This window comes from Podarcis vaucheri (assembly GCF_965113315.1).
Source record: "Podarcis vaucheri genome assembly, chromosome: 1".
In the NCBI taxonomy this organism is placed as follows: Eukaryota; Metazoa; Chordata; class Lepidosauria; order Squamata; family Lacertidae; genus Podarcis; species Podarcis vaucheri.
In genome coordinates, this window is record NC_138759.1 from 14218285 (window position 1) to 14242775 (window position 24491).

Consider the following 24491-nt stretch of genomic DNA (forward strand, 5'->3'; position numbering starts at 1 on the left):
TCTGGCCCTAGTTGATGTACCAGTGCCAGGCTGGCAGAGCAATCTGTGTGCCCTCCACCTTCTACAATTTCCAGAGTGGTTTAGCAACCCATATTCACAGGGAACTTGGAGTTCTGTGAGTGGAAAAAGGGTCTCCTAACTTTCAGCATCCATTGGGGGTCAAGATGCCAGCTGGCTAGTCCCCAGCTGGATCATGCCCTTCCAGCCGTGATGATCCCCCGACCTCTGGTGCAACGTAAATCAGCAACTTAGCCTTCAAAGCCTGAGCATGCTATATCAGCAGAGCATACTGTGCAAACAGAAGTGGCATGAGGCTTGTGGAAACATACTAACAAGCTACGGATTTATTAAACATAAATCAGGACAAAGGAAACATTTTGTCTCTCTTTCGTCTCCCCAGAGAGAGAGTCAAAAGCAAAAGCTATACACAAACCGAAGTTCCCAGCAAACTGTGCTGGAATGTAAACAGACATGTGACATGTAACAATATCACATGTCTGCAACTTAAGGTGGAATGGAATTTTCCAACACTAACAACTCTCAGCATCCTTAGCAAACTACAGCTCCCAGAGTTCTTTGGGAAAGTCATGAGTATTTGAAGTGGCATCGTAAGATTTTAAATGGATGGTCCATATGTGGCCATAGAGAGCTCCCTTTTTGAACCTCTCAGTGATGGCACAAGTGGATGAGTTGATCAGTTTCAGTTTCTCTCAGCATCTTAATCTCACTTTGCTCCATCTCCGCATATGAGTCTGTAATAAAATTTGTAGACACTGTCATACAGTTCTATGATTCTAGGTGCACCTTTCCTAGTCTACACATTTTTATTGCAATTTTTATTGGCCTGGTGGGTGCATTTTGGTATGTTGTTTTCAGCAACGTGTGCACTGATGCTTGAAGAAGTGCACCACAAAATTCAAAGGAGTGAGAATTTCAAAGGAGATATGTGTTTCCATTCACTTATTTGTTCAGGAAGTGCAAATTTCGCTGGTGCCTCCACATTCTCTCTTTGTTGGATTTCAATAGATGGGTTTCAAACTGGTTATTTTTTTTATTAAAAAACCTTTCAGCAGTTCAGCAACCTAAGGTCTCTTACAATGGACAAACATCCATTGTTGATAACAGAAGAATGTAAAGTGGGGCATGTTTGTATTAAGACTGTGCAGGGTTGCATTTCATTTAGATGTGACTTCCAGAAGAAAACTCCTGTAACTTTTCACCCTGCTAACTCAGAATTATTTCTATATCAGATGTGTTGCATACGTTACAGCATCTTTCTTCCACAGTTTCTGGTAGCTATTTCATTTTTGAGTAACACACTATGCCAAAAAAAAAAACAACAAACACCAGTTTGGCAGCTCTCAATGTTTGCTCTAGAGTTAGGCTTGCAAACAGATTAGGGTGAATACACTATGCTTGCTCTTGAATGAAGATATCACTTCTAATTGGAACACACAGAGTATTTATATCTAGAGATCTACAAGCAGATAACCACCCACGCTACCTTCAGAATTCTGGTATGTACTAACCAATATGAGATAATATTTTTTGATTTACTGTTTCACTTAATTAAAAAAAAACTCTAACTGGAGTACAGATGAAATGGATTGCACAGTTCACATCTACGCAGGATATTGATGTGCAGTCTAAGCGACAGAACATCTGCCTTGCATGTGGAAGGTTCTAGGTCTGATTCCTGGTGTCTCTAGGTACATCTGGGGAAAGCTGATTCCTGAAACACCAGAGAGCCACTACGACATAGAATCATAGAATTGTAGAGTTGGAAGGGACCCCGAGGGTCATCTAGTCCAACCTCCTGTAATGCAGGGATCTCAACTAAGGCAACCAGGGCAGATGGCTATCCAAACTCTGCTTCAAAACCTCCAATGAAGGAGATTCCACAACCTCCCAAGGGAGTCTGTTCCACTGTTGAACAGCTCTTACTGTCTGAAGAAGTGTGCATGCACATGAAAGCTTATACCCAGAACAAGCTTAGTTGGTCTCTATGGTGCTACTGGACAATTTTAAAATTTTTAATTTATGATGTCAGAAAGTTGACACTATAACCACTATACCATATTGACTTTCTGGTCCACTCAAAGCTCAGTTTAGGAAGACGATTTGGCAAAGACACATTGGGGTCACTGATAAACTCTCACTGTTGCCACCACTCTTATAATGCTTCCTTTATCAATGGAGCTCAGGTCATCATGTAATATCTGTTGTTGTTGTCTAAATTACAAAAGGAGCCATTGGGAAGGGAAATTTGCTTTTCTCTGATGCTTTCACCCAGTTGAAACAATAGCTGGTCTGTGCGGTCTGTGTGTAGGATCCAGTTGGTAATTAAGGAAAATCACGAGGGAGGACGGGTGGGTGTTAAGAAGTACCTACAACACAGTGTTGGAACCCTCATTCAGATTGGACCCTCAAACAACTCTATTTGTAATTTTTGTAAATAAAAAAAAATGGTATGTGTGATTAAATCACAGGTCTCCTGCTTTCTTGTCTAGTGGAGCCCTGAATCTGCATCACACACTAGTTTATTTTTGAAGCTATATTAATTCTAGCATGCAATTCTAACATAGGGTTACCATATTTCATGAAGTGAAAACCTGGACACAAAAGCTTTTCATGTTTTTTTTGTTTGTTTTTTTTTGAAAATTCAGCAAAAATTCAATACTTCCTATATAGGCTGTCATATGACCGGGTTTTCCTGGACATTTGAACTGTTGTTTTTTTTTTTTTTAAAAAAAATCCAACCAGATGCCATTTTCAAAGGACAAATCCCGGCTATGTCCAGGAAATTCCAGACATATGGAAGCCCTATTCTAACATGAACTGGAAAAGGAATATATTCAAGATTCCCTTCCTTTGATTGCTGTTTATCTCACATATCCCTCTGCAACCACAGGAGTCTATATTGAGGTTTGGATCATTATGCAAATACATTTAAATTTAATTAATTAACTGGCTAAAAAGACTGGCACATGATCAGCTAGAAGCTCATGAGTCAAATGGCAGACCAAAATCACATTTTGGGCTGGCTTTCCTCTTCCTTCTCATTCATTTTGGCAGGGCTCATTCTGATTATTAGCAGAACAACTGGTTCATTGCCCATAATTTGCTCTTTTCCATCTTGTGCACATTCCATCATCAGAGATGATCTCACTAATGCATCATTATTGTTCTCAGTGTTGCATCATTTGGTGCCTGTTCTTTAGTGAGGGGTGCATTACTCAGAAGGTCACCAGACGGATGTGATTCAACATTCATGATTTATATAGCCTAATGAAATTCACCTCATGTCGGCACAACACCAAGCAAACAATGGTTGTGTGTTACGATGGTGTCTGGATGTCTGGTTACAGATTCAGGTAGAAAATACAGGGCTCTCCACATGCTAATGGACACCAACTCCCATCAGCCTCAACCAGCATGGCCAATGGTCAGGGATGATGAGAGTTACAGTCCAAAAACTTCTGCAGGGCCACCCATAGATCACCTGTAGATGTGACATACTGTATGTGATTTTTATTATTAAATTTGTATACTGCCCTCTGAAGATCATGGGCAGTTCACAACATAAAAATATAAAAAGAGTACACAAAGTACATAGCAACAGCAGCAGCAACAACAACAGCAACCAGGGCCGTCTTTACCCGGGGGTGCAAGGGGTGCGGGGCACCCGGGCGCTGAATTTTGGGGGCGCCAGGCACCCGCCGCAGAAGTTGCCTAAGCTCTTAAGTATCTACCTGTTATGAAATAATAAATAATTTTGATCAAGCTAGAAAAACAAAATACATACAGTATATGCCTAGGTATTACCGAAATGTATACCTACTTGTTTCACTAAAGGACTTTCGGCTTTGTGTGCTCATTTACCAAAGATGTGATGTGCCTTGTAACGTCATTCACAATGGTGGCGCTTGCCAGACTCAGTGACGGCTTTTCATTCTCAATGGTGCTGTGCACATGAAATTAACTCTTACATCAAAATATTATGTTACGTATTGTATTGAGCTGCGCTGCTAGCGGCACCTTTGACACGACTGATGTTTCTCCTAAGTAGGTGCCTAAACAATATAAGTTTAAGTGTGGTGGTGTTGTATACTTAAGTATAAGTGGATTGTAAATAAATGAGCAAATGAAAAAAGTTTGTTTCTTTTTCCTCCCTTCTTTCGTAAACAAGAGATAAGGCGTAAGCGTGGTGTCTGACATAAGCATAATAAAAGTTAATTTGGGGGCTAAACTAAATTTGGGGGTGCTGGGCAGATCTTTGCACCCCAGCAGCACATATGCTGAAGACGGCCCTAACAACAACAACAACAACAACAACAACAACAACAAACCAATGATTCTCCCTCCCACCAACACATAGAATGCTCATCAGCCAATGCCAAAAGTCTGGGAGAAGAGGAATGCTTTTCCCCGGCCCCTAAAAATATGTAGCAAAGATGCCAGGCGAGTCTCCCTGGGGTGGGCATTCCACAAACGGGAAGCCACCGCAGAAAAGGCTTGTTCTCTGGACCTCTTCTGGAAAAGGCACATGAAGACAGGCCTCCGATGATGATTGCAGGTTCCGGAGTTAAGAGAAATGGTGTTTATCTTCACAAGAGGTTCATGACATAGATTACGAATCTCCTGTATTTGGGCCATTGTGGCTTTTGAAATAATCCTGCCAAAATTACATAGCCATTCTTATTAAAATCAACAACAGAATATGTGAAGATCATAGCATTGCCACTGTTAATATTTTTCCTCCACCATCCCCACTCCCTGTGATTGGTATTGTATCCACCCACAAAGTATATTCTCGTAGGAAAACCACTGCAGATACCGTTCTGAAATTTGGCAGGATTCATCCCCTCAGACAGGGCAACAGGAAACTAGTCCAGTATCCTTCTCCCACAGTGACCAATCAGATGCCTGCGGGAAGCCAGGAAGTTGAGTGCCTGAAAAATGGCGTCCAGTTCTGGCAGAAAATAAGAGAGCTGTTTTTTAAATGACACAAAACAGAACTTTAAAGGTGCCATGCATGAAAAGCCCTGGGTGAACTATCTGTCTATGATTTGGCAGGCTTCATCCACTCTGAATGGGCTCCTCTGTTTACAAATTTTGTTCACTTCTGTGAAAAGGGGAAAAGGGGTTATAACCATTTTTAGATTCCCTTCACTATTGTGAATGGGGGGAAAGACACGTTAAATTTGGTCCTGAATAACGAGTCGAATGAGAAAGGCACAGAGTGTCCCAAAAGAGATTGGTCTGATTCCCACAGCTACAGCTACAGATATAATGTCCAATCTGTATTGAGCCAAACACTCCCCAATATTTATGATAGTTCAATTCATGTCAAATGCATGCCTGATTTTGTTTGTGGGAAGAAAAAAGAGCATGTGATGTGAGCTGGGACTAATGCAGTTTAGGGATGGCGAAGAATTCATTTGATCTGCATTTTGCACTGGACCAACCCAGTGCTCATGAGCTGGTTTGGACCAGTTTCCAGCCTTCTCCTGATTTCTTTTTAAAAGAACGCAAAAGTGCTGTTTTGTGTAAAAGATCTGTACAAAATGGCTATGTTCCTGGTGAATGCATTGAAAAGCATCAAGTACGTTTCACACGGAATGCATACAAGGTGTATTCAGTGGAGTGGAAGAGATGAGACCAGATTCAATAGGATGCCAGCAGGAAGAACAAGATAGAGCAGACCTGTGGATTAAGCGTCAGACTGAAATGGGGCAGAATTACCTGCTCTGCCCATGCTTAATACAGCAGTGCATCCTAGTTTCATTATGGGCACAGTAAGTGCATCGTTTTAATGCTTACAAGCACACAGACTTGAGTGATGAATCAGGTTATGAGTGCACATTTGCCCAAATGGGATAGGTAAGATGAAGCTCACTTTCAAATGCTTATGCCCTGCAGAAGTGGTTTGCCAGACGCAGGAGAGATGCTGTACAAGTTTCCTGGCAGGTGGATCATTGTTACTACCTGGGATGGAGAGTGAGACTGTCTGGAGGCTGGCAGAGTGCTAACACACCAGTGGAACCTATTTGTTGCTCTTTTCAATGGACAAAGGTCCGTATAGTTAAAGCTATGGTTTTCCCAGTAGTGATGCATGGAAGTGAGAGCCGGACCATAAAGAAGGCTGATCGCCGGAGAATTGATGCTTTTGAATTATGGTGCTGGAGGAGACTCTTGAGAGTCCCATGGACTGCAAGAAGATCAAACCTATCCATTCTGAAGGAAATCAGCCCTGAGTGCTCACTGGAAGGACAGATCGTGAAGCCGAGGCTCTAAGACTTTGGCCACCTCATGAGAATAGAAGACTCCCTGGAAAAGACCCTGATGTTGGGAAAGATGGAGGGCACAAGGAGAAGGGGATGACAGAGGACGAGATGGTTGGACAGTGTTCTCAAAGCTACCAGCATGAGTTTGACCAAACTACGGGAGGCAGTGGAAGACAGGAGTGCCTGGCGTGCTCTGGTCCATGGGGTCACGAAGAGTCAGACAAGACTAAACAACAACAACAACCACCTCCCTGATGCCTCGATCCTCCTGCATCCTTTTTTGAGTTCAGCAGATTGGTATGGAGACTGATCTGGAACTGATAACAACAAAGAGCCCTGTGGCAGATTAGCCATTGCATTGGGATCAGGATATTTTACAAACCACCTCTTTCCATATTTACCTAGCCTCATACTTACTTTCCTGCTTGGCAGGGGGTTGGACTCGATGGCCCTTGTGGTCTCTTCCAACTCTATGATTCTATGATTCTATGATTCTAATCATCCTGCTTCATGTCCCCCTTGTCTTTTAAAGAGAGGATTCTGTATATGCAGCAGGGCCTTTTTGGTTGAGGCCCTGCTTAGCTTAGGCTACCTAGCTACGTCTTTCACCTGCTTTCACCAGTTGGTGAAAATCTGACATGTTATGAAAGCATTTGGAGGACTGATCTGTCATTGTTTTTCCTAGTACGTTGTTTTGATATTTGATTTTGGAAGGGAGGAAATAAGTAATGTTGTTGTTGTTTTAAACTCTGCTCTTAATTTTTAATTTCTTGTAATGAAATAAGCATGCAACCTATGCCTGGGAATTTTTTCTTTAAATGCACAAATGTCTGGAAAATACCCGCCTTCTGAGGGCTTTAGATTCTCTGTTAGGCTTCTTTTAATCCATTCCTTGCTGTTTCCCCTCTCTAACAAGATCCGGTGTAAGTAATGGGGAACTCGCAGAGCAGTCACGCTGGGTACCAAATGCAAATTATAATGTCATGCTCTGAAATCCTGGGAAACACTTCACCTGAAGTTATAGCCTCTGCTGATAAAAACAAAAAAACCCAATCACTATCAAAGAATGAGTTCCAAATAACAACAGGAGCCCTTGCAAATTCATCTATCCCCTCCCCTCCCTGAGCTTTGCCAGGGTAAGTATTACAGGCCATCAAAGCATTAATTTGGGGAGCTATTCAGCATAGAGCAGAGACCTGAATTAGCTGAAATGTGAATATAAGATCAGCTTGCCCATCTCATGCCAGAGGGGGGATTAGCATAAGTGTGATCCAGGCTTTGGGAGGCTGGCATGTCCATCGGATTAAGCAGAGTCCCGCTATAAATGTGACAGGCACCAATCAGGAGGCTGACAAATGGGGAAGGAGGGAGGAGAACCTCACATCAATGTAAAGTTATGCCGTAATCTCTCTGTGAGGCTGCTCAGAGCTATCAGGTCTTTTTATTCCTCAGGAGAGAAGATTAGGGTTCCATCCAGTGACTCAGTCTGATGCGATCTGCAGTTTGTGATACTGTAAACAGGATTTCTCGAGAAAGAAAGCCCTGGATGGCTATCTGCCATGTCACATGCCAACGAGCCTGATGAATATGAATGCATCAGGACTTATGGAGAGGCATAGGGAAAACAGAGAGCATGAGTTCATAGCCACGATAATGCACATATTCCTGGATTTGATTGCCTGCAGGTGAATGGAGCTCTCTCTCTCTCTCTCTCTCTCTCTCTCTCTCTCTTTCTCTCTATCTATCTATCTATCTCTCTCTCCCCAAAACATAAAGGTTTACTAGCTTATAATGGAATGGAAGGATTAATTCTGCATAGGTCTGTAGAGGCTTACATGGAAAAGATAATTTCATTTTAATAATCCATACTAATGGAATATGCTGTGTAATCTATCCAGTAAGAACCAGTGCAGGAACTGGGATCATTTTCTACTCTTCCTTCTCATTATGATCTTTCTGTGGCACAAATGAACAGACAGGAAACTTTAGATTTTTCTGAATAGGGGCAGGTTGGGATGTCTTTTCGTTTTCTCACAGCTCATGCCAAAGACGGGAGAGATGGGGGAGAGAGTTGTGTCCATTTTGACGTGAATCTAACTAGTCTGTACCTCCAGAAACCATTGCAAAACTGAAACACAGCGGCCTTTGGGAATTCTCACCACTCTAAATGTTGCAATGCCATCTTCCAACTGACCCTGCCCAGAAAAAACACACAAAGTGTTCAGAAATGCATCGTTTTAAGGGAAATTGCTTGCAACATGTGAATAGTGGGCAAAACAACCTATTAAAATAAGATTAAATGTGGCCCAAAATGCACAAGCATTTTCAAGAAGGTTTTTTTAAAAATAAAAATAAAAAATGCAAAGTGATGCAAGAATGGAGGCAAGAATGGAGGCAAGCTGAGAAAAATGAGAAACTTAAGAAAAACTGAAAATGACAGATTCACCTATTACAAAGAGCTATGGGTGGAGCTAAAAGAGTATTAAATGTATTAAAAAATAACATTGGTTGTATTACGGAACTAATATTATGCATAGAGTCCATGTGGGGCTACAGTATCCACCCAGTGCTATGGCTAAAAATGAACGTGAGATGGGGACAAAGAGAGTGTGTTTATTCATTCAAACTCTACAGTGGACCGTCTGGATACGAACTTAATTTGTTCTGGGGGTAGGTACGTACCCTGAAAAGTCTGTAACATGAGGCGACACTTCTGCGGGCACACACAGCACGATAGAGTTCTTCTGTACATGCGCGAAGCATGCAGAGCGCTTTCGCGCATGCGCGCACGGTGAAACCTGGAAGTATACACTTCCTGGTTTGCTGCATTCGCAACCCGAAACTTATGTTACCCGAAGGTAACGTAACCCGAGGGTCCACTGTACTACACTACCCATCATCCTACTGAAAGCCACAGGATGGGGGAGTGCTCTTGTGTTCAGATCCTGCTTGCTCAATTCTGTGTTCAGGGCCACTATCTACCAGCTCCATCTGGAATGCAGGCTGGGACCAGGAAAGAGGTGAGCTAGGACTCTGATCTGCTCCCCTCCCAAATCTGCCCCTGAAGTGCCTGCCTCAGTCAGGCTCATTATAAAGCCGAATCTACCTGTGCACATTTTCTCCCATGCACTTCAGCCCTAAATGGTCTGCAGGGGACTTTTACCTACTCAGTCCAGTATACCTGAAGGAGCGTCTCCACCCCCATTGTTCTGCCCAGACACTGAGGTCCAGCGCCGAGGGCCTTCTGGCAGTTCCCTCACTGCGAGAAGCCAAGTTACAGGGAACCAGGCAGAGGGCCTTCTCAGTAGTGGGGCCCTCCCTTCAGATGTCAAGGAAATAAACAACTATCTGACTTTTAGAAGACATGTGAAAGCAGCCCTGTTAATGTTTGATGTTTTATTGTGTTTTTAATATTCTGTTGGGAGCCACCCAGAATGGCTGAGGAAACCCAGGCAGGCAGGCGGGGTATAAATAATAGGTTGTTGCCGTTGTTGTTATTGTTGTTCTTGTTACAGTGGACCCTCTGTGTTATGTACTGAAGTTCTTACCCTGGGCCAGCAGGGGAATACTGTAGTTATGCAAATAAGGGATCGAAAGTGACGTTCAGTGATTGGATAGTTTTAGAAAATTGTTACAGTTACGTTGTACTGGAGCTCTATATAAGCAGGCTGACTGAGCCCTTCAGTTCAGTTCTGTTCTGGCCTGTGAATAAACAAGAGCTGTTTGAAGAATTGCTGTGTCGTCTGATGTGTTCACCCACAACTTAACACTCTTGATACGGATGTAATTCATTCCGGGGGTCTGTGCTCACCCTGAAAAATCCGTAACCAGAGGTGCCACTTTTGCACACGCACGCGGTGTGATAGAGCGCTTCTGTGCATGCATGAAGCATGCAGAGCATTTCTGCGCATGCGCGAGCAGCAAAACCTGGAAAAATCCTTCCGGGTTTGCTGCTTTCGCAACCCAAAGATTACGTATCCAGAGAGGTACGTAACTCGAGGGTCCACTGTATTATTATTTCGCACAGGCATCTGGTTGGCTGCTGTGAGAACAGGATTCTGGACTAGATAGGTCATTGGCCCAATCCTATAGGCTCTTCTTATTTTCAGTAAACCATATTGACCACTCATGATGCTGGGGGTGAGCAGTGGCTGGGTCTGAATCCCTTGGGCTGTTTATTTCTCTTTTCCTTCGCCATTAAGATATGACCTCCCTTTTGCTGAGTATTCCAGCCCTATTCACTTCATTACACCATGCACATTTTTCTTTCATAACTATTTACATATGTAATTACTATAGGCACTTCAGGAATTGTTTGCTAACGGCTCTGTGTAAATACTAATTATCAGTAATTAAAAAGAACAAAAAAAAAACCCACCACCCAGCTATTAGAAAGACACTGATAGGGCTAAAATGCTGCTTAGCAAGCAAGTAATGTTTGTTGAGGCAAAATTAAACATCAAATAACCTCCCCTCCATATAATTACACTGTGTGCATCATTTGCCTGCTGTGGAAATGAAACAGCTAAAGGGAGAGACAGGTAATCTTCTTTTCTTCTTTTTCACGCACATCCCCAATGCCACACAGTGCTACTATCTCAGAAATAAGTAAACAGCCGAGAATATTTCAAGGCCTAATGCCACACAGGCAGGAAAGTACCAGATGGTCCAAGTGTTTTTCCTCACGACACGTTAAAAATAATGTCCCATGCCATATGATGCTCTGGCAAGTTAACACTGTCAGTTATAGAAGACAATGGGGTTCTGCCTTATTTCCAACAAATGACAATACATTATTGAAAGTTGGTTTATATAGAAGTATTTATATACCGCCGTACCATAAAAAATCAGAGTGGCGTACAGCATTATATGCATATAATAAGAGCATCAAACACATTTTATAAATATAAAAAGTACAAAGCAATAATTTAAGTGACGGACTTGAAATAAATACATAACATTCGTCACCTTTGTTTATTTGCATGCCTCCTTTCCATAGTCAAACCACGCTCAAGGGAGTTTACAGCATCAAGAAGTTTACGGAATTACAAAAATACAACATAATTCAAGTAGTCTTAAACTATGGTTACCAGACATTTTTCAATGAATCCAGGGACCCTGTTTTTTGTTTTTGTTTTGTTTTGCTTTTTGAAGCTGAGTAGCAACAGGGAGTCAGAAGTGGGGATGGTGAGGCAAAAGACCCTGGGCCCAAGCACACATGCATATTGTATAAAGGTGCAAAGCCCTTCTTTCGCACCCTGTGAAACATAAATGCCCAGAGTTTTTTTAAAAAAAACTGGGCAACGGTGCGCTGCTCGCCCGTGACTCCTGAGCCTTCCCCGATCCCCTTCCCCCTTTGTTTGTTCGCTGCTCACTGCTGTGGTGCAGGAAAAATGGCGGGCGCTATAGCAGCGAGCAGCTCCTAAAGCCAGCCAGAGCCAACTGCGCTACCAGGCTGGCTCTGGGCTGCTGAGGCTGCTGCTGCCACGTTTCCTGAGTACAGATTTGCAAATCTGGGGACATTCCGGGGACGGAATTTGTCCAGGGACAGATTTGCAAATCCGGGGACTTTCCCCGGGAACCGGGGACATCTGGTAACCCTGTCTTAAACAATACAGTGGTACTTCGGGTTAAGTACTTAATTCGTTCTGGAGGTCTGTTCTTAACCTGAAACTGTTCTTAACCTGAAGCACCACTTTAGCTAATGGGGCCTCCTGCTGCCGCCGCGCTGCCAGAGCACAATTTCTGTTCTCATCCTGAAGCAAAGTTCTTAACCTGAAGCACTATTTCTGGGTTAGCGGAGTCTGTAACCTGAAGCGTATGTAACCTGAGGCACCACTGTACATGAAAATAAATAAATGTCCAGGGTGACAACTGATGCCTCACCTTATATCTGAGTCTATTGCTCAAAACAGAGGGAAAAACATGTAAGGGGGTGTGTGGAAATGCCCACTGAAATAATGCACTTTTCAATGCCTCATTTAAAAAACAGGCAGTGAAGATGTAGAGCATTTAATAATCTGGGTGCCATGATGGAAACAGATCTTTCCCTCAGCTCCACAAACCATAATCCCTTCGGTCAACAAGAAGGCCTCCCAGAAGCCAAGGCAAGTTCTTGAGCAGGCTCAGAGGGAGCAGTTGTATTTCAGACACACAAAGTCACCTGACCATCATTCCTACTCGCCCAAGATCTGGTTTAGAAATATCATAAAAATAGAGCCCCTTGGAGACATTTGGTATTTCCAGCTTCAGAATGAGCTGGGAAATACTGTGAGCTCATCCTTTCCTGTGAGATTAATACTTTTGGCCCTCCCTGAGCAGGAAAGGCAGTTTTGCAAAGAAGGAATTAAAGGAAGCTAATGATCAAGCTTCCTTTGAAAAAGCAGCTCTGAGACACTGTGGAAGTTCAATTTAAGTTCAAGTTGAGTTCTGAGGTCTTTTTGGCCTTGAATGTATTTGTGTGTGTGTCTCTCAACCCTCTGTGTCTCCAGCCCCAGCATTTCTGAGATGAAGTGAAGTGGCTGCATTATTTTCACAGAGGAAAGCAAGACAAGGTCTATCTAACATTTCAAAAAGTGTGTGTGGGGAAGAGAGAGAGAGAGCGCGCATAAGAGAGAGAGAAAGAGTTGGTTGAAGATCAGGAAACCATAATTCTTGGGGAGAGCACTATAATATTAACCACCAAAATTTCCCTTTTCTCTTTCTGGCATTTTTAGCCTGGCCTGGGATGAAAGAAGCAGCAATGGAGGTCATCATCACCATTGTGCTGGACCCACGGCCTAGACCTCATTCCCTTTAAAGCAGAATGTCTACGCCCTGACAGGTAAAAATTGCACTGGATGTACATTTCCAAATTATAAGATAACTTCAACAATTACTTTGATAAAATACATATTTTGTTATGTGCAAAAGGCTCTATTGTCGGCCAATTGGTGCCAAAGAAGGACAGAACTTTTGCAAAGTATTGGAAGACACAAGATCTACCCACCCTGGAAGAATGGCAGATGAAGGTGATTGACTACATGGAATTGGAAGAAATGACTGGCAGAATCCGAGACCAGGGAGAAGAGTCGGTGAAAGAAGACTGGAAGAAATTCAAAGACTACTTACAGAAACATTGTAAAATTAATGAATGTTAGAAGGATGTTGGATAGAAACTAAGCGGTTTCCAGCTGTAATGCTTTAAGAGATATGAAAAAAAGAGGTTTTACAAATGGGTAAAAGTTTAACGGTAAGGATTTGCTGAACTAACAAATCGAACTGGAATACAAAGAAGGGAGGTATGAGGAGGTCCGAGGAAATAAGTGCATGGAAGCTTTTTTGATTGAAAATTAATGTGTGTTTTTAACTGTTTTTTTATTTTGTATGTTTTTTCCCCTTTTTTCTTGTTATATCTTAAAAACTTTTAATAAATATCTTTTTTTAAAAAAAGGCAGGTAAAAATTGCACTACCTCGAAGAGCCAGGTGTATGTTGGTGAGAACCTTGGAGAGGTAATTCTATTCATTCATTCCTTTTCCCCTCCTGCCAAATAGCATTCAAGGCAGCTTACAAAATTCAATTAAAACATACCATATTACAAAACAGAAGAGCAAGCAAAAGATAATTCTGCATCAAAATAATGGAGACTGGTAGAAATTAACTATTGGTAGCCTGTATGCGATATAGAGACCAAGCTGAGCGGGCAACTGTTATGGAGCAAACCAAACACTATAATGGATTAGATTGGATTAGATTACTAGTGATGTATGGAAGTGAGAGCTGGACCATAAAGAAGGCTGATCGCCAAAGAATTGATGCTTTTGAATTATGGTGCTGGAGGAGACTCTTGAGAGTCCCATAGACTGCAAGAAGATCAAATCTATCCATTCTCAAGGAAATCAGCCCTGAGTGCTCACTGGAAGGACAGATCCTGAAGCTGAGGCTCCAATACTTTGGCCACCTCATGAGAAGAGAAGAGAAGACTCCCTGGAAAAGACCCTGGTGTTGGGAAAGATGGAGGGCGCAAGGAGAAGGGGACGACAGAGGACGAGATGGTTGGACAGTGTTCTCGAAGCTACCAGCATGAGTTTGACCAAACTGCGGGAGGCAGTGGAAGACAGAAATGCCTGGCGTGCTCAGGTCCATGGGGTCACGAAGAGTCGGACATGACTAAACGACTAAACGACTAAACAACAACATTACATTAAATTATTACATTACATTACACCACCAAAGTTAACTATCAAAAATCCAATTGAACAGAAGGGGTTTTGCCTGAGAATGTGCCAGATGGATAGCACTGAAGGTGCCAGGCAGATATCCTTTAGGAGAGAGTTTCATGGTCCTTTTTAAAGGAAAGTCCCTCTTTTCAGTAGCCATCTAAACCCACTTAAGGAAGGGCATCTCAAGGGAGATCTCCAGGTTCATACAGGAAAAATATTTGAATAATGCTTTGAGTCCAACAATGACTGCTCTCTCTACAATTAACCCTGGACCATTGGGTCCCTGCTCCATAAAGGTTAGATCAGTCCAGATCACTTATTTTCTTATAAGAAGGAATAAGACACATCTTTGCCCTCCCAGAGGTCCAGCTGTCTTGTGAGAAGCTCAAGACATATTTCTGCCCCCACAAACACATGCTTTAAAATCTGAGAAGAGACATGATTTGTTCTCAATTATAAATGCAAAGGCACTTAACGTTTCTCATGACTGGGGAGGATGTCCCTTCTCCAGCATCCTTGCTAGTTACAGCAAATTGATTTTTCATGTACTGTGCTGTACAAATGTACTTTTGCTGACATGCTTTGTGCCATAGTGCTGAATGGGAGCCATTGAGATATAGATGGGAGCCATTGAGATATAGATTCGTTCATTTATGTTCTGGTTCATGGTCACACTATACTGTGACAAATAAAGAAACCAGAAATGGGATATATATATATATATATATATGCAGGTTTTGGTGTCTTCGGGTGTCTTCCCGTGTAAGAGTCGGGAAGACACCCGAAGACACCAAAACCTGCATTCCTGTACCCGTGAAAATCTACGAAAGCATATATATATATATATATATATATATATATATATATATATTTGCTTTCGTAGATTTTCACGGGTACAGGAATGCAGGTTTTGGTGTCTTCGGACACGGGAAGACACCCGAAGACACCAAAACCTGCATATATATATATATATATATATATATATATATATATATATATATATTTGTTTAGCATTGGCTCGTGTGAAGATTTAGACTTTTCCCAGCAAATGTTCATGACGTTGATGGAGCTGTGTTAACACATGGTTTCAGATTCTTATCTCTAAGAATATAAAGAGGTTGTGTATCTTGTCCTCAGTTATAAATTCAAAATGCATCCTGCTTCCTTTCACAAATGGAAAATATTTCCACAACTAAAGATGGGGAAGAAATGAGTTTCAGTTTCCATCTAAAGGCAATTTGCACTCTCCCCCCCCCCAAAAAAAAAAAATGTGAACCAAAACACAGCAGTCCTGCAAAATTCACACTGCTCCAAATTTGGAAAGTGTGTAAATGCAGTGTGTACAAGTATGTCTTTATTAGGGTAAAGGGTGCATTAAAAAACACATAGAAAAATGACATACAAAATTGCATTATATTCGGGGAAATAGCTTGCAGAAATGTGTGTATTAGACAAATGCATTCAAAAACGTGTATATTTGGGGGAAATGCACTTAAATGCTGAAGTTTTTTCATGAGGATATTAATATTAATTTTATTTATTTATTTATTTATTTCTACCTACCCTGCCCATCTGGCTAGGTTTCCCCAGACACTCTGGGCGGCTTCCAACAGAAGGTTAAAAATACATTAAAACATTTGTCATTAAAAACTTCCCTAAAATATATATTTTGTTGTGGAGAATTGAGGTTAAGAATGAGAAACCGAAACTGACAGATAGGTTCATCTCTCACCAATACATATTTTGCAGAATATAATCAAACCAAGACCTCATTTTTGCCACTGCCCCCTCCTGCTTTTATGGTTTTTCAATTCTGGGCATTATTGATGTTTTAAACTTGGCATTTTGCACAGAATGCAAACAGATGAGGTACCACTAAGTCGTTAACTTAAATGGAATGGGTTTTCTTTTGTAAAATAAATGTTTATGAGCAAAGTATAGAAATACAATCTCCTGCTGGAACGATTTTTTTATAAAAAAAACCTATTTTATATATCTGGCAAGGCACTTGATACATCAATGGCCATGTCAGTTTCCAGTGCCAGCCTTGTTAGAAAAGTTAACAGCTCTAGCTCCATGCTGCTCTATGTGTGCTACTAAAAAGTTTCCCAAATAATGATGTAGCAAATGGAAATAGACAGCAGAACGGACAATTAAAAGATGTCAATGGAATTGGTGGCCATGTGATAACTTTCTAGCATACAACATGAGCACAGATGCTGCTTTTTATAGAGGCTTCCCACCCCCACCCCCATTGCATGGGAGGAACATGAAGTGGAACAAATGAGATTTGAGCTTTATTATACTTTTATAGCATTGCATTGCAGATAGGAACTAATTAAAAACAAAATCCTCTCAACACCTTTGGCAACTTTAAAATACTGAGGAAATCTTGTCTTTTTGCTATGGCGATGTTCTTTCTCTGTAGTTATGTGTAGGCAAGGAGCACATCCACCCACTGTGAAACTGGAAGAGACTGCTGTGAATTTAAACCAGGAATTCTAAAGCATCGTCGCTGCAGGTTTAGATGTGGAAACAGAGCTGTTCTGAATTTTCCTGAGGTTTTAATTTAAGTGTTGGAAGTTGGATAAGGAAGTACCTTTCACTGACCTTTCCATGACCTACCTAAAATGTAGGGTCTTCTTCAAAAGTCCTTCTCTGGGTGCCTCTGCTATATGAGATGTGGTGGGAGAGGGCCTGGAGAAGAGGAGGTTAAGGGGTGATATGATAGCCATGTTCAAATATATAAAAGGATGTCACATAGAGGAGGGAGAAAGGTTGTTTTCTGCTGCTCCAGAGAAGTGGACACGGAGCAATTGATCCAAACTACAAGAAAGAAGATTCCACCTAAACATTAGGAAGAACTTCCTGACAGTAAGAGCTGTTTGACAGTGGAATTTGCTGCCAAGGAGTGTGGTGGAGTCTCCTACTTTGGAGGTCTTTAAGCAGAGGCTTGACAACCATATGTCAGGAGTGCTCTGATGGTGTTTCCTGCTTGGCAGGGGGTTGGACTCGATGGCTCTTGTGGTCTATTCCAACTCTATGATTCTATGATCTTCTTCTTCTTCTTCTTCTTCTTCTTCTTCTTCGGAGAGGGCCTTTTCAGTGGTGGCTCCCCAGTTATGGAAGGTCCCCTTCAGCGATGTTCACAGATAAAGCACAAGCACATGAAGAAACAGGGAAACACATGGGACAAACCCACACAGAGATTTAAGGATGTCGTGATTTGCTTGCTTCTTAAATTCAAGGTGACCCCTGCCCTACATCTAGAATTTTGAGGCAGTCGTTTGGTTTTAATTTTATTTATTTTATGGACACACACCCCACATTTTAGACAGTTTGCCAGTATCTGTATCGATCCCAATGAAAACCTACAGACAGGAAGTCTGCAATGAAACATGATAGCGTCCTCCCAGCACCTGAAGGTCTGTCCCATAGGGCAAGGCAAAGTCTTGCTCTCGGCTGCCCGCTGAGTGCTGAATTAGATCCTAAGGCAGGAAGGTAGATTTAGGAGAAACTCCTAAACTCTAAGAGTGGTTCAGCAAAACCACTTCCGCCCTTCAAAGGAGGTGGAGTTGCAGGCTTCATGGCCCCACCACGCATGCAGCGGCTGGAGCCCAGCTCTGCGCGATTGGGGGATTCCCAGCCGCGTCATCCCCTAGCCAGCCAAGCGGCTGGCTCTGGGGGCGTGGCCTGCCCTACTTAAGGCAGGATGCAGCCAGGGATTTCCCTCTTTCACCACCTGCCGGCTGTTTCTGCTTTTCCCAGCCTCCCGCCCTATAAGGTTTTCATTCCTTGAGCTTGCTATGGACCTTGGTTGTTCACCGCTGAGGGGCCTGGTAGGAATTTTTCCACTTGGCAAATTGGCACCAGCCACTTGGTTTTCGCCTACCTCGTAGCAAATCATCACAACTTTCTTGGTATTGGCATTTAGGCATTGGTATTGTTCTGTAGTTGGAAGAGGGGAGGAAGCTCCGTCACCTGCCCCGCATATTGAAGGGTAGTCCGATAAAACCTATGGAGGTGAGGGCCTAAGGCATGCCCCCGAGCGGTGACCCCGGGGGAGTTCCTAGTTGATGTGCATCAGCAGGACTCCCCCCACTGGCGGTTAACCCTTCCCAGACTTCAAGCGAATGGGCTGAAGTCGGATATAGTCGGTTAGGACCAATGCCTAAGCCAATACCACTCATCACCTGTAACCAATAAAGTTGTGGCCTTATTTAGCCCATTAACCTTAATATTTGTGTCATGTGTCTTTATTTCCACTGGGGGCGGGGGGCGGGAACTCTCCACACAATGGAACTAATAGGGTGTGGTGGGCTATGCCTTCCTAGAGTGGCTCAAGCAGATATTAGACTGCCATCTCTTGGAGAGCCAGTATGGTGTAATGGTTAGAGTGTTGGTCTAGAACCTCGGAGACCAGGGTTCAAATCCCCACTCAGCCACAAAACTCACTTGGTGACCTTGGGCCAGTCGTTGTATCTCAGGCTACAAGAGTATTGTGAGGGTGAAATGAGGAGGGGGGAGAGTTATGTACACCACTTTGAGCTCCTTGGAAGAAAAGTGCAATTCTATGAGTCTATGAGAGGAGAAATAAGAAGGTGAGATGGGAGGGGGTGAGTACAGAGACTGGAGAAAGTGGGTACTTCCCCTTCGCAGGATGGGATGAGATGGGCCTGACTTGATATGGGATTCCGCCCCAAATAGTGCACAGCCCTAGTATTTAGTGCCCCAGGTATGTGGGGGGGGGGGGTGGAGATTGTTTTTATTTGCATTCCAAGGCCAGCTGAGTTTTTCTTCTGTCTGCTGTCTTTGTTGTACAAAGTGACTGGGGCTTTGCACGGAGGGATATGAATGCCTCTGCGCTTCTAAGTGATAATGACCAAACACAAGGATGTCATTTTCAAAAGGTTCCGTATTTGATTATTAACAGGATGTATTTGATTTCTGTTTTCTACATCGCTTGGAGATTCTCTTGCATTGCCTGTGATTGCTGTTTTGCATGCAGCTTTGATATTGTTTTGAATGTAAAGCAATGAAGGTGATAGATAGAGGAAGGAAGGAAGGAAGGAAGGAAGGAAGGAAGGAAGGAAGGAAGGGAGGGAGGGAGGGAGGGAGGGAGGGATTTTTAAAGGGTTGTATCCAACACTGTGCAAACGGAATACCCTAACTGACTTAATTGTTTTACAGAGTAGTGCGGTGTTTGATTTTCAGATGGCAATGGGTATTCCCATATTTTTATTATGTATTTAAGAACTTTTGTGTTTCGTGGCATTTCTGTTGTGTTTTATCATGTTCTTCTTTTTGCTCTTAGCTGCTGTGTGAGCAGTATGTGGTGGAAAGGCAGGACACCAATTTAGAAAACCAACGAAAGATAAATTGCTTTTGCTGACAATGGAGAGCCAATTCTTCTGCATTTGGGGTGGAGGAGAGCAACTGTTCAGAGTGGGGCTCTGGATGCCTGCCCCAAAGTCCTGCCTCGATGGCGCCGCTGAAAGACACAGAAAGAGAGAGAGAGAGAGATGAGAAAAGCAAACAGACCAGTCACATTTGTTTCTTCAAAGGCAAGCAGACATCGCCAAGACAATAGCTTTTTGTCATCTGTTTTCCACATTGGTCTTATGATAGCTGGAATTAAATCCTTCACTTGCCATTGATCCAATGTGCCAGGAGTCTTCCCTGGCAATTTGCTGGCTTTCTTGATCTCCATTCTCCGCCTGAACCAATTTCCTGACTCCCGCAGGGTCCCCAGTGCTATCTCAGCCTCCGAGGCTCCCTCAGTCTAATTAAATCTTCTGTTCTCTCTTTCCAAGTCACTTTCTCCCCTGCAAAGCTATCTCTCTCCCCACCTCCCTATTCCCATGCTCTTTGTTTCACTCTCCCAGAGATGGTTTGAGTAGATGATCTGCTCTTCTATCCACCTTGTAAGCCCTGCCCCTGACATCCCCAAGGATGGCAGCCTGGCCTATTCGGTCTAAGACTGTCCCATCTTGAGCTAGGGCAGTTTGCAAGGGATTTATAATTGTGCCCACTTGCACACAAGAGGAATTCTCTACACAGCTGGGGACGCCTATAAGGAAGAGTCCCCGATCACTTGGAGGGTTTCACTCATGTTAATTATTATTATTATTATTATTATTATTATTATTATTATTATTATTATTATTAATACCCCGCCCATCTGGCTGGGTTTCCCCAGCCACTCTGGGCAGCTTCCGACAGAATATTAAAATACAATAGTCTATTAAACATTAAAAGCTTCCCTAAACAGGGCTGCCTTCAGATGTCTTCTAAAAGTCTGGTAGTTGTTTTTCTCTTTGACATCTGGTGGGAGGGCGTTCCACAGGGCAGGTGCCACTACTGAGAAGGCCCTCAGGCTGGTTCCCTGTAACTTGGCTTCTCACAGTGAGGGAACCGCCAGAAGGCCCTTGGCACTGGACCTCAGTGTCCGGGCAGAATGATGGGAGTGGAGACGCTCCTTCAGGTATACTGGACTGAGTAGGTAAAAGTCCCCTGCAGACCATTTAGGGCTGAAGTGCATGGGAGAAAATGTGCACAGGTAGATTCGGCTTTATAATGAGCCTGACTGAGGCAGGCACTTCAGGGGCAGATTTGGGAGGGGAGCAGATCAGAGTCCTAGCTCACCTCTTTCCTCCTGTCCTGACTTTCTCCCTGTTGTAGGAGGCACACGGTGTGACGCAGAGCCCGGAAGGAACAGGGACCGAGGGAAGGGGGTGGGGGCAAGAGGAGACAGAGGTGGAAGACAGAGGATGGAAAGGAGCTGTAAAACAGGGCAAAGAGTCACTCGGAAGGATCAGGCTGCAAATCCCTTTGAACTCAATCAGACTTACTTCTGAGTCGCTGTTGAGATGTTTGGACATGGGAGCCCAGTGGCCGATCAGTGTCATGCTGTGGGACAGGAGCTATTGTATGGTTTTTTTTGTTTTTTGTTTTGGTATGCCACCTTTATATTTTATGTGAGTGGGTGATATATAAATACCTTCATAACATTTTTTAACAGAAAATGCTATGCATAACAACAACAACAACAACAACAACAACAACAAACTTTTTCTTGGGAGAAAAGCAATGACAAACCTAGACAGCATCTTAAACAGCAGAGATATCACCTTGCTGACAAAGGTCCGTATACTTAAAGCTATGGTTTTCCCAGTAGTGATGTATGGAAGTGAGAGCTGGAGCATAAAGAAGGCTGATTGCTGAAGAATTGATGCTTTTGAATTATGGTGCTGGAGGAGACTCTTGAGAGTCCCATGGACTACAAGAAGATCAAACCTATCCATTCTGAAGGAAATCAGCCCTGAGTACTCACTGGAAGGACAGATCCTGAAGCTGAGGCTCCAATAGTTTGGCCACCTCCTGAGAAGAGAAGACTCCCTGGAAAAGACCCTGATGTTGGGAAAGATGGAGGGCACAAGGAGAAGGGGATGACAGAGGACGAGATGGGTGGACAGTGTTCTCACAGCTACTAACATGAGTCTGACCAAACTGTGGGAGGCAGTGGAAGACAGGAGTGCCTGGCCCGCTCTGGTCCATGGGGTCATGAAGAGTCGGACACGACTAAATGACTAAACAACAACAACATTTGTATCCTGCCCTCCCTGGCCAAAACTCAGGGCAGCTAACATCAAATAAATAACATTAGTATAAAATCAAACAATAATTAGCTGTTTTCCCTGTGTAAAGTCAGAGGGGGCAGGGTTTCTGTTGAGGCAGGGGATTAGCTGTGGGAGGAGCTTATCAGAGTTTGCAGGGCAGCGGCGCGCGCCTAGCGGCGCGCGCAGTTAGATCCATCTTTTAGATTTAGGGGAGCTAGTCTCAAACGTTTGTGGGGGGAGATCTAGGTGTTTTTTTGTGTGGGGGAAGTTATTTGTCCTGTCTTCAAGCTTTTTATGATGGAGGACCTCTGTAGCCAACCCCAACGACACGATCTCAAGATGGAAGGGGAGGGAACAGCTGCAGTCGCCTGCGATTCCTGCGCAATGTTTGCCATCTTGCCAAAGGTTGCAGGCAGCTTTACCTGCAGCAATTGCATGTTGATTGTTCTCTTAAAAGACAAAGTCCAGCAACTGGAGGAACGTGTAGCTACGCTCCAAAGAATTAGAGAGCTGGAGCTCTTCTTGGAAGCAACAGAGCACACCGTCTCCACCAAGGAGGAGACAGGGGACTCCCCTGAGAAGGAGTCTAGTTCACCAACACAGGAGCCAGATATATGGAGAAACGTGACTCATAGCAGTAGGAGGCCCAGGGTTCACTCTGATTGCTTAGAAATACACAATCGCTTTGAGGTCCTCTCCCCTAGCATGGAAGACGAAGAGCAGACTCCATTTGAGGATCTCTCCCTCATTACAGTCGATCAGGTATATGAAGACGAGCAGCAAAGTCAGTCCTCAGGGAATGTGCAGGCGACCTTGGAACGGACAGCTCACGGAAGAACCCCGACCAAACCCAAGAGGAGGCGTGTAGTGGTGATAGGGGATTCCCTACTGAGGGGAACAGAAGCAGTGATCTGTGGGCCTGACAAGATGTCTCGGGAAGTGTGCTGTCTCCCCGGGGCTAAGATCCAAGATGTAACTGAACGACTGCAAGGAATCATAAAACCCACTGACAAATACCCCTTCCTCTTGGTTCATGTGGGAACCAATGACACTGCAAGCAATAGCCTCCAGAAGATCAAAAGAGACTACGAGGCTCTCGGCAGGAAATTGAAGCAACTAAATGCACAAATTGTCATCTCATCTGTCCTCCCAGTTGAACGACGTGGCCCAGGGAGAGAGGGGAAAATAGTGGAAGTGAACAGCTGGCTTCGCAAATGGTGTAAACAGGAACGGTTTGGATTCTTAGATCACGGACTGCAGTTTCTTGAAGATGGACTTCTGGCAAGTGATGGGCTGCACCTCACAACGGTTGGGAGAAATGTTTTTGCCAAAAATCTCAGAAACCTCATCAGGAGGGCTTTAAACTGACTAATGTGGGGGAGGGAGACAGTGCTCCTGAAGGTAGGAGCCTATCAATTAATGAAGATGATCATCCAAATGTCATAGACCAAATGGAGAAAACAGCACACGGACCTAGTGGTGGGAGGAAAAAATCCTTAAATAAGAGACACGGGGGAATGAGTAATGGACTTCAATGTCTGTACACTAATGCGCAAAGCATGGGAAATAAACAAGATGAGCTTGAGCTCTTGGTACAGCAAACTAAATATGACATAATAGGCATCACTGAAACCTGGTGGGATAAGTCCCACGATTGGAATGTAATAATGGGGGGATACAATCTATTTCAGAGAAACAGACCAGACAAGAAAGGAGGAGGAGTGGCGTTATATGTCAGGGATGTGTATACCTGTGAAGAGATCCAAGATTTAGATCCTCAAAGCCAAAGTGAGAGCATTTGGGTCAAAATTAAGGGAGAGAAGAATAACAGAGACCTCATTGTGGGAGTTCACTATAGATCCCCAAGCCAAACGGAGGACATAGATGATGCCTTCCTGGAACAGATGGCCAAGCATGCAAAAGGAAGGGAGATAGTAGTAATGGGGGACTTCAATTACCCGGATATTTGTTGGATGTCAAACTCAGCCAAGAGCATAAGGTCAAACAGATTCCTCACTGGCCTTGCAGACAACTTCATTGTCCAGAAAGTGGGAGAAGCAACAAGAGGAACAGCCATTTTAGATCTGGTCCTAACCAATGTTGATGACCTGGTTAGTGGGGTAGAAGTGGAAGGATCATTAGGCGCGAGTGATCATGCTCTTCTGAAGTTTACTATACAGCGGAAAGGAGCAGCCAAGCATACTAGGACTCAATTTCTTGACTTTAAGAAAGCCGACTTCATAAAACTTAGGGAAGTGCTGGGTGAGATCCCATGGACAACAATACTAAAAGGAAAGGGAGTTCATGATGGCTGGGAGTTTGTTAAGAGGGAGATACTAAAAGCACAACCTCAGGCAATACCAATGAGACGGAAACATGGAA

At 43.4% G+C, this 24491-nt stretch overlaps 1 long non-coding RNA gene across 1 annotated transcript; it reads left to right on the top strand.

The window, feature by feature from the left end:
• The first annotated feature begins 1390 nt into the window (after positions 1-1390).
• LOC309531297 lies at positions 1391-19956 on the top strand. The gene is made up of 3 exons (XR_014219202.1): positions 1391-1517; positions 13004-13110; positions 19805-19956. It is a non-coding gene; the product is annotated as an uncharacterized lncRNA (long non-coding RNA).
• Positions 19957-24491: the final 4535 nt, after the last annotated feature.